This window comes from Argiope bruennichi, chromosome 3 (assembly GCF_947563725.1).
Source record: "Argiope bruennichi chromosome 3, qqArgBrue1.1, whole genome shotgun sequence".
NCBI lineage: Eukaryota > Metazoa > Arthropoda > Arachnida > Araneae > Araneidae > Argiope > Argiope bruennichi.
The window spans coordinates 57,705,884-57,717,717 of NC_079153.1; the positions used below are offsets into that span (position 1 = coordinate 57,705,884).

An 11,834-nucleotide genomic window follows, 5' to 3' on the forward strand; every position below is an offset into this window, starting at 1 on the left:
TAGGATGATTTATATACACAATGAAGAAATGGATTAAAAATGGATTAAAATGGCAAATTTGCATCTCGTAATAGATATTATTTTAAGCTTGAATAGTCGATCTAGCACTATTTCATTGGTCAATGCATTCTACTCGAAGTATTTAGTCATTTGATTTGCAGAATAAATGCCAGTTTAAATCTGTTAGAAGTAAAAGTTATGCATTGGAATGAATAAATAAAATTGTACTTTTTAAATTATAGATTTACATTGGCTAAAGCATGCGATTGAAATATGTAACTAAACAAATTCTTGAGTTTTATTACAGCGTATAAGCATTGTTACCATTTTTTTAAAAATTTGAATGAAGTAAATGCACACAAAATTATCGCAGAATAATTTTTTAATTTCTGTAAAGTTAGCTTTTTATCATAATTTCTGGATTTGTCAAGGAAAATTTTCTATTGCTAGAAATGAATTTTGGTAGGAATTTAATTTTTAAAAATCAAATTTTGTAAGTGAATCTTTCTCGAGTAATGTCATTTCTCGAAAATCCCTATTTGCTAAAATTGACAGCTTCAGGTCCAAATCTTCGTCGTCTAAAGAGCGTTATATTCTGTGCGTAATGCTCATCGCGATTCTTAGTTTGTCTTGAAAGGACAATTTCCTAATAGTGTTGAAGTGTAACGTATAAATTTCGACAGTTCAGGCTTCTAATAATCCGAAATAATGAATTGAATGTCATAATGGTTACTGAGAACAGATGCTTGAACATGGCTTTGGTGCCATGGCGTCGCCAATGACCGGCGAGCCAAGATTTCTTGAAATGCATAATTTGAAAAAAATGCCAATGCTTATAAATTCTTGATTTACATTGTTATTACAAAGGCTAATCAATGAATGCTGCATATAACATATAAAAGCAGGTTTGTTTATACTTAAAATATAGGCTCGCAGCTTTTGCCTTCCTAGTTGATTTGAATTTTAATAGCACAGTTAGCAAAAATTGTCGCACAGTTTTAATTTCGTATCATATTTTTCTTGGAAATCTTTTGTGTGTTTAAATGTAAATTTAAATTTCATTATCATAACATCTTGTGAACACGTTTAAAGCCTTGGGGATCACAGGCTATTCTTATGAAATAAAATCATTAAAATATGCTTATACATAGTCTCTTAGTTGTAGGCAATACTTCAGATTTATATTTTTCGCATAACAAACTTATTGCACAGCCATGGGAAAAACCCTGAAACTTGCAAGGCTCTCGCTGTTTTATGAAACATTTAAAACGTATTTGTACGGCAACTTTTCTAATGTAACATTAATGAAAGTTCAATAAGGTGCGTTCATTTTACCCAAAATAATAAAAGCATAAAGTTGTAATGTTGAGGCAAGCTTGTGTGTTCTGCTAAGTAATGAGACGCTCGCATATTTTAATGAATATTTTATCACGTATGTAATGTAGATGGTACATCATTGTTTGTAGCAGTTTATCTAATTCTGGTCCTTTTGCCATAAAATCCTTTCTGTGATTATAAAGAGACTCAAGGATAGAATTTATAGCAATTCTACTTACAGTATTTTTGGCTGCCTAGATTAATGAGAAATTAGAACCTCGCTGAACTACCATAATTCCCTCAAATCTTATTCGCGATGCGAAATATTCATTAAGCATAAAATTTTCCACGGAAATCGATGTAAAGTAGGACAATGCATCCAATTTCGTAAAAAGATATAATTATTAATTTATCATTCATCATTTATAACTTCGCCAAGGTAACCAATTTCTCTTTCAGGTCATTTCACAAGACAATCTACTACGATGTGGATGAAACACCTGCATCTTTATGCCCGACTCTCCTTATGTGATGGACTATATATTTTGAAACTATCGACGTTGCAAGTGTCATTCTTCCAACTTTTCGACTCGAAATTTAATACTAATTCTAAGAAGTTAGAGAAAGGAGCACCATTACTATAGTGTTGTGCTGTTTCTGGATAGAAAGTTATTTGAAGTCCTGAATTTCCTGCTGTCGCATCGCATTGGACAAACCGGGTATGTCTACATAATTGTGGTACCCTAGCTGCTTGGAGGTTACTTGTGTCGAATATACGGTTATTATTTCTTCCCTATTCCTTCAGAATACTAGAAGTTAATACTATTTTAGTCTCTTCCAGGAATTTGCGAGGTGTAGGGAATATTTTATAGGGACAGTCTAGAATATAGAGAAATCGAATACCCGCTCAAAATCGAATAAATCTTAAACCAATAATAACCTGACAATCAGTGCATCCTCTCAAACTAAAAACGGAAGTTGAATATTTTTCTGATACAATCGATCAAATTTTAAGATAAATTGTCCAAAATGAATCTCTCAAACTACAGTTTGGTTTCTTAATTTTTGCGATTGTTAATTTAGAGATCAATTCGTTCGCTAAATATTGATTGTAACTTTGTTAAAAGCCTTTCAATTAAGCTCCGTTGTAACTTCATTTCAGGGTATTTCGAAGTTATAAGGTGTATTTCATCGAACTCGTTGGCGATGCTTGAAATTTCTTGAATAGCGTTTACTTAATTCCGTCGGTATATTCTAAATTAAACAAATTCTTGATTTCAGGCTGTTATTCAAACTTCTGTTTATGAATTGATATGGTAAATTTCGTAGGGAAGTAGGGAAGTTTAAGTCAAAATATATTCAACTAATCAATCAAGAGGCGTTCCTGTGTTTCGAATAAAAATTGGAACAATTAAGCAGTTAATTTTGTCGTTAATTCTTGTTCGAGCTTTCATCGAATGCAAGATGAGCCAAGATAAATAAGCTGTTAGTTTAGGCACTAAAAATAAAAGCATCATGGCCTAATTTTTTTACTCTATAGGTCGAGGAATTTCCTTAATATTTAGAGAAATTTTGTTCTAAATACAAAGACTTCAGAGATCGAGGTTAATATGCATTATATAAGCGAAATTTTCATTCCGGATAGTAGAGTGAATTGGATAAAGTCGGAATGACGAAATTTTTTGAAGTGATTAGTTCTTAATGATAGTGATAACGGAAAATAATCAAGCGAGGACAGAAAGATAGAAGATAATTAATTGACATTCTAATTTTACTATCCACTTCAAAGGATGTTAAACAACGTCATTTTTTAATTAAGCCTGAAGTACTCCCCCTAATTCGTATTTGGAAACCATATTTCGTACTGTAATTGCCGATTAGTACCCTAAACATTCTCTTGTTCTTTGAAATTCTTTGTGTTTGGGTTTTTTAATGTCATAAACAAGTTTCATATAAAAATTGTTTTTTATATTAGTCTGTGTCATTAAGAATAATCTTTGCTTATTTTAACGTCCTTCGTGTAATCTACATTACGGAATAAATTATTTTATATTTGGTATTTCTGCATTTTAATTGCATCTTTAAGAAGTGTCATCTAATTAGCATTATCTAGTTTCATTATTTAGTATTCTCTTTATTTACTTAAATCACGAATTCTTGCACAAACTATTGCATAAACTATCGGGATATTTCAATCGAGATACATTTTAACCATTTTCGGCCAGAAACGAGTCGTGTTAATTTAACATTTTAAAATTTTATTAGCTGGAATTTAGAAAATTAGTTTTGTATCCAACTGATATGAGCACAAAGAAATCTAGAATATTGAGATCGAAAATTTGAAACGGTAAATTAAAGAAATGCCAAGGAAGAAATTAGCGATATTACAGTACGCTTTCAGATAGAATCGTACATCCAAGTATCTATTAAATTTGAGAATCAAATCGTTCTTTAGTTATTCGACAAGTAGCACTTCAACCAAAACTTGATTTCTTCGAAATATATATAATGATCGTAATGAATCGAATTGTTCAGAAACATGATCGAGAATTGCTAGATGTCGGGCTTGGGCAATTTGGAACTAAACTCGGAGGAAATTTAATATTTAATTTTATAAATTGACTGAGGAAGCGGTACAAAATACTGGTAATATTTGTATGCAACTTATAAAAATGTTGGACAAATCGCATGCTGTTTCTATTCTGCGTCAACTCAACGTGTTAATCAGAACTAGCATAAAAACCGCTGGATTCAGTATTTGTTAAATTCCGTTTTTAATTTTAGTGCAAAATATTTGGCCTTTGTGCATCAATGAGGATACTGACATGCATTCCTAGTATCAGGTTGAGATGCATTATGCGAATCAGAAAATTCCCTGGTGATGTGCGTCACGCAAGAACTCGTATCTTATGTACGATCATGATTCATAAAATAAAATGAAATGAACTTTGTTTCGGTAGTTGGAGTGGGTGTGGAGTCTTATTTGTGCAATGTTTCATTAGGCAGTGAGTGGAGTGACAGCTTTGTGGAATTTGAAAATAGTCAATGTGTGACGAAGTATGCAAGCTACTTCACCATGAGTTATGGAAAAAACATGATTGTCCTGATTAACTAGTCATGATATCGGATATTGTATGTAGTATTGAGAATTGGTGTTAGCTGGGTAATATGCTGATAGGTGTGAGAATTATGGACTGTGTATGGGGTGGCGGTGTGATTATTTACGAGAACCAGGGATTAGAGGTAGATGAGACGGCGTAGGTAATGAGCGTTTGAGCTGCGGTTTTGGGGGTTGGTGTTGGAGGTGTAGGTAAGTTGGGTACTAGTTGTATTTTCGAGGATAAATGTTGGAGGCGTGGGAAACGCCTGCGGGAGAGCTGTGGGTTTTAGGTTGGTGACGGCGGCGTGGGTAATGAATGTGTGTGAGCTGCGGGTCTGAGGTTGGTGACGGCGGCGTGGGTAATGAATGTGTGTGAGCTGCGGGTCTGAGGTTGGTGACGGCGGCGTGGGTAATGAATGTGTGTGAGCTGCGGGTCTGAGGTTGGTGACGGCGGAGTGGGTAATGAATGTGTGTGAGCTGCGGGTCTGAGGTTCGTGACGGCGGAGTGGGTAATGAATGTGTGTGAGCTGCGGGTCTGAGGTTCGTGACGGCGGCGTGGGTAATGAATGTGTGTGAGCTGCGGGTCTGAGGTTGGTGACGGCGGCGTGGGTAATGAATGTGTGTGAGCTGCGGGTCTGAGGTTGGTGACGGCGGCGTGGGTAATGAATGTGTGTGAGCTGCGGGTCTGAGGTTGGTGACGGCGGCGTGGGTAATGAATGTGTGTGAGCTGCGGGTCTGAGGTTGGTGACGGCGGAGTGGGTAATGAATGTGTGTGAGCTGCGGGTCTCGGGTTGGTGACGGCGGAGTGGGTAATGAATGTGTGTGAGCTGCGGGTCTCGGGTTGGTGACGGCGGAGTGGGTAATGAATATATATGTGTGTGTGTGTGTGTGTGTGTGTGTGTGTGTGTGTGTGTGTGTGTGTGTGTGCGCGCGCACATTGAGGCGATGGAAAATGCTGAAGGAAAACTGAGCCGCATTTCTGTGTTGTACAAGGATTTACTCATTCTAATTATTCTCAACTCTTAATTTCACGTTGATGACCATTATTTCAATAGATAGTAGGGATATAGGCGGCGATGAGCTTGAAACATTGCTTTGAAGTAGGAAAACAAGGGAATTTTTAACAGAATGATTAGGTGACTCCGAAATAAGTTTTTAAAATTAAACCAGGTCTTTCTTGATAATTTTTAAAATCATCTTGGAGTTTAATCCCATACATTTATAGCTATATATGTATATCTGACGGAATAATCGTCTTTATGTTTTGAAGTTTCCACTTTACATAAGAATACCTCGAACAGGATTGAAAAATGGCATATAAATTTATTGTTCTGATGCGTTTTGTTTTGTGATATTTCGGATAATCTCATAATTAGAAGTGTGCTCAAATAGACAATTAAAATGCATTATGGTTTTAAGGAATAATCGAAATTCTTCATTGTATAATAAGAATCGACAAATGTCACTATAATAGCTACTGATGAACAGAATAGATTATAATTCATATTGCGATGAAATTAGATATTTGGTTTCCAGATTCTTTTGTTTACTGCGTTTTCTTTAGAACTTAGCTCAACATAAAAAATCTATTGGCTCGTAAAAAAAATATAATTCCTTGAAATGCCTAATATATAAACTGTAGATATTTTTTTTTTGAATTACATTTACTTATTAGTAGAGTGGCAATAAAAAATTGTTTGTGTATTGGAAAGTAAACAATTTACTCCAAAATTTCTACATTTCGTTTAAAACGCTGTCTTTTATTTTTTAAATTTCAGCTCGCGGTTCTTACCATCTTGGAGAGTATTAATTCCGTATGCGTAATCTTAAATTATGAAGCATTTCGTTCTTCTAACCACCCTTCCCCCCCCCCCAAATCTTCAAATTAAAATCAACCTATAATATGAACAATAATATTGCGGATGCCATTCTTTTCTTTCTTAATATGAATTTATTCCCCCTAGTTGACGTTACACTATCGCACGTCGTATGGAAAAATTCGTCCAATTCGTGCTCGCGAATAAATTAATCCTGAAGGGATTAGATATCTGAGGTGCAATAAAATATAATTTCTATTAAAGTAGCCGAGTCTATTTGAACAACCACAGGTCCAGAAATTAGAAATAATTTAGTTTGTTCCATAGCAAAATTCGAAAACAGAAGTTTGAATGATATCGTGTATTGAATGCGGATCAATTCTAATTGCCTTTTTGAATTGAATGAAGGGAAGTAATAGCTAGATCAGGGATAGAAATGTAATCGAATTAATTAAGCATTAGAAATATTGTCTTTAAATGCAGCTGTTTTGAACGTATATGAAAGTAGGCAAATTTCATATTGAATTTATCTATCCTTTGATGATTAAAAAATAAATTATCCTTTTCATAAAACTTAAACAGTAGGTACAGCTTTAAGGCAAATGAGGTTGTTCCATTCGAGAGCAATATTTTAAAAGTAACCGCGGGATAATCTTTGTAATTCCTAGTCTTCCAAAATTTAAAATTAAACACTAAATTACTAGCTGGCCATTCGTATATTTTTAAACTTTAGGAAAGCTAAGATGCATTGAAATCTGAATATTTGGTATTTTGATTGAATACGGAAGTAACAATCTCTGAATATTTTATATAAGTAGCTTTCAAGTGACGAAGTGCCATATTATGTGGATTTTATTTGGTATGGTCTAATGATATAGGAAAGAGCCATAGCGATTGCTTTCTTGTGCCGTTTCTGAAAATATGCAGAATGAATATTTAATTTGATAAGTTTATAGAGTTAAAATAACCTTAGAGATCCTTTAACTGCCTCACTCATACCAGGAAGTTTGTTTTGAATTCATCAGATTTTTCACTCATTTAAAAGAAACTCAACCTCGCAGAAATTATCAACGAAACGAATCCTGCAGTTATTAGAGCAGCTCTCTGCAGACTATTCAGATGTTTGTTAGAGCAAACAACGCCTTTACTCATATGAGGAATGACTGCCTTCTGGGCTCTTCGCATAAATTGTGTTGATAGCAGCCATCTGGATGGCCAGGGGAGTCTCTCGGTTTCGCAAAGAAGTAATATCGGTAAGTTATACTATTTATAACTGTCATATCGAAATGAAGTTTGTATGCAATTTATCAATGGTAATTAGAGCTATAAAAATGTACTTTATACATTAGTTTTTCATAGGGTGGACAACTTGCCTGTGTTCATGCCGTTTTGTTTTACAAAAGCATGATGTCAATCGCCATTACTGTTTTCTCAGTTCCATGTACATGCTATCCATCTGCACCATTGCTGTATGCGAGGAAGTATTCTCTTAAGATGACATCCATGTACAAGAAATTCAAGGGCACAGTAAGTTCGTAAATCATATTAATAAAACTGTCAAAGCGATATGGCGTTTGGAAACCAATTCTATAAGCTTCGTCTCGAAAGTAAGCTTAATGGAAGCTGCAAAGAGAAGTGAAACATAATTTTCGGAGAACATTTAATAAATATCTGTAACCTTTTGAACTACTCCAACGTAAGAACTACCAGTATATAAATATTTGCATGCTATCGCTTGGGTAGTACAGGGCCAGGAACTCAAATAACTTATTTCAATACGTATCTGTAACAGGACAAAAAAAATTATTCAAGATAATTGTTTTGTGTCTATATGAACTGAGGGAAAGTTACTTTCTAGAATGAATAAATGTATCACTATTTTAAAAATCAACGTTTTTCGATCCTTTATAAGTTGTTACCAAGAAGCACGTTTAATAACTACATCCTCAAATTTATTTTTCTATTTTTCAAGCTTCTAAGCATTCCATAAAATTTGAAATGCAACCGTCCAAAATTAAAATTGAATATTTCTTAAATGTTAAATGAAATGTCATATAATCTACCACTAAGCATTTTGTGGGTTGCTTTAATATATATTCTAGCGTTTAGAGAGTAAACATTGTTATATTATCGGCCATTATGCTTAACTGGCAATTAACAAACTAGATGCACGATTTATTTTCCTATATACGCTTATAGCTCTAGGAAAAGATTTGCAAGTATTTTTTAAAACCAAATATTTAGATGAATTGTTTAACAAATGCATTTCAAATATTGCTAATAGATTAATTAAGAGAGAAAATGAACTGATGTGAGCTTGAAGACTTCCTGGCTAAAACGAAAACTGCAATTTCTGCCAATGAAATTGCAAGAACACTCTTATCAGATTTTAGAATATTCGTTGTAGATAAAAGAGCAAAAGTAAAATGCATATATTCTTGCATTTTTTTTATCGATTTCATATATAATCATTAATTTCTTTTCAGATGTTGAAAGGTTTTGAAGCAAGTGATAACGGCACGACAGATAATATGGAGCTTCAACAACCGCATATTAGAATTTAGATCCTATGGAATCCGACAAACAAACCAACGATTTATTGGATGATTTATAAAGCCTGAAATATTAGACTAAGTTTAATGTATCAAATTTGTACCCAAAAAAATTACTGGAACTTTGATGACCTGCACAGTGGATTGATGGTGAAAGAAATGTTTAATCCCTGGATATTCCAGGAAAGTGGCTTCTGAGTGACGAGTCTGAATTGCGTTACTTTCTGTCTGAGGTAGGGGAAAAACTATGGCCATTATTTCTTGCGCTGTTTTCAAGAGATGAACAGAAAAAGAGTGAGAATTTGTTTTTAGAGTAATAGTAGCAAGAAATATGGAGATATCAACTTAAATTACTTTACTTATACCTGAAAGTATCCTGACGGAATTCTTCGTGTTTACTCATGATGGAACGTCTTGTGAATAGAAAGAGACAATCTCCTGCAATTGATATTGGAGCAGCACATTCTACAAAGAATAAATTAGAGGCTACTTAATCGAACAAAGACTTTATACCACTCCTCATCAGTGCAGTAAATACCATCTCGGCTCGAGCCGTAAAATCTAAATATGAGATGCCTGGATTGGCGGAAAAAATGGTACTGAAGTGATATCGGTAAGCTGCAAGAATTCATAACTGTCAAATCGAATTGAAAATTGTATCCAAACACTTTATGTTGAAATAATTAGACCTATAAAAATTATTAGATCTATTAGACCTATAAAAATGTTCTTATTTCATTGGGTAGTCATAGGTCAGACAACTTACGACCATTATGCATGCATTTTTTCTTGGATAAAAGTGTGCCGTCACCATCAGTAATACGGCTTTCTTGGTTCCATATACAAGCCATCAATACTCGCCACTTTCCTTAAGGTAATTTGAAGTATCAAATTCTCCTGATAAGTTCTTGAATCATTATAATAAAATTATCAGAATAGCATGATATTCGGAAACTATTTTATTTGGACCCTCTAGAAAGTATTCCGAAGGTACAAAAATACATAAACAGAAGTTTTAGCTGCCTCTGAACATAAGAATCGAATTACCGTTCGTGTTATACGGGGAGATCAATTTCTGTAAATAGATGTCGAAGTCATTCATTGCCCAAAAATTGGAGATGGACAATGTATGCTTTCTTCTTGTCAATAGGGAAATGTATGGTCCAATATTTTTGGACATGTGCCTATGAAAGATAAGCAAAAAATGTTTCTACATAATTTTGTAATTTCTCCCCTAGTTAGCTAGTTTTTGGGGTCAAACCAAACATGTTGTAGTTGATATTTAAAATGTTCAATCCTTCATTAATCGCAGTTACTAGCAAATAATAATCTCAAACGCGAAGTCATTTGATCTTCAAGTATATAAACGGCAATCTAGGAAATTCATTTGCAATCTCTACAAAAGAATTATGCTCATTTCTCAACATCGGGCCTTTCTCTTTTTCTCCACTATGCAAGGATGCTTTCGTTTTGGGCGCTTTTAAATGGTTCTGTGAAGGTTTCGAGAGTCTGGCAAAATCTATCGTATTCTAAAATCTAAACAATGACTATCAAACACTATTAGAGCATTCATTATTTGACATTTCTGACTTTCATAGATAATAAAAACACGATTGCCTCAGAATATCCTGGAAAAATTAAATATGTTTATTTTAACATTATATTGAAATGGTTAGTTACATTTTCATAATGAGAACTGTTGGTGGAAAAAAATCCTAGATGTAGATTTCGCTTCTATTGATAGCAATTTTTTTCAGATAATTGGATTATTGAAGTGTATTTAAATATCAAAATTTAGTCTTTTATGTTCTGGCATTTAATGACATTCTCGATAGTATGATTTAATATATTAATTTAATCTTTTCAGATGTCAATGTCTTAACCCAAGTGATCACGGCACAAGATACCATTTGGAGCCATCAACATTGGAATTCAGAGCCTTTTCAATGGAACTATGAATGGAGATCCAATTTATGCAGTTGAGTTTGTAAAATTCATTTTGGCTTCGCCTAAATTTATATTAGTGTCAAAAAATGAATACATAAATGGTCTGCACAGTGGAAATGTGATTATGTATGCAGTCAATATTACTTGGACATCAATACGTCTTTCGAAATATTTTATTCTGTAACAAAATACTGAATATTTAATTTTTTTTCGAACTTTGCTGAGCTTAAAGTGTGCAAATTATCTGACTCAAAACACGTGTCTGACAATTCAATATTTTAGCTTAAAATTGTCTGGAATCTTATTCTTATGCTAACTATAAAATATTTGTCTTCATTCATTCCCTTCAAATGTAATACTTGTATTTGTTGTTTTTTAATCTTGGGGAAATAAGTCTTTTAAAAATAGTCTACATTGGTGAAATGTTTTTTTTTAATATGGATAACTTAAAATTTGTGTTTTTAATTTTGCTAGTAATCAAAACCAATTTTCCAACAAGACAATGTTTGATTTAAATTTCAGATACAATTCGCTTTAAAGTTTCTGTATGTTATGAATCTCTTAGAGCTCAACAAGTTGACGCAGAGCTCTCATTGACCCAGCAATATAGACAGGAATTGCAGTTGTCACGAGTAAAAACCAATTTCATTTGCATAGTGTATCATTGTGAGTGGAAAATGAATCTTTTTACCATTAGATAATTTAAGATTATTTTTAAGCACTGATTACCATAGAAAATTTTTTTAAAAAAATGTAAATATTTTTTCGTAAACTGATTTGTTTTTCATTTTACATACATATTTTTTCGGAATTTGTCTTGGTATAATTTTATACTGAATGTCAACGCTCGTGAAAACAATTTCATGATCTTGTCCATTTCTGGAACTCGCTTTATGATTATAAAACAAGTTATCAAATAATTCAATATGTTCTTATGACCATATGTATATGATTCTAGTATATTAAGGAATTTTGTATTTCATAATGATCCTGGAATTTGGCTTTTCAAATATTTGTTTTAAGTATAAAATAATCTTGTATATTTAATATTTATATACCATTTCATGCTTAATTTCAGTTATCTAAATTTAAAGAATTTTG

The 11,834-nt window shown here is 33.2% G+C and overlaps 1 long non-coding RNA gene across 1 annotated transcript; it reads left to right on the forward strand.

The window, feature by feature from the left end:
• The first annotated feature begins 6,356 nt into the window (after positions 1–6,356).
• Positions 6,357–10,938, forward strand: LOC129963822 (uncharacterized). Its single transcript, XR_008784030.1, has 4 exons — positions 6,357–7,487; positions 7,584–7,761; positions 8,721–9,660; positions 10,654–10,938. It is a non-coding gene; the product is annotated as an uncharacterized LOC129963822 (long non-coding RNA).
• The last annotated feature ends 896 nt before the right edge of the window (positions 10,939–11,834 follow it).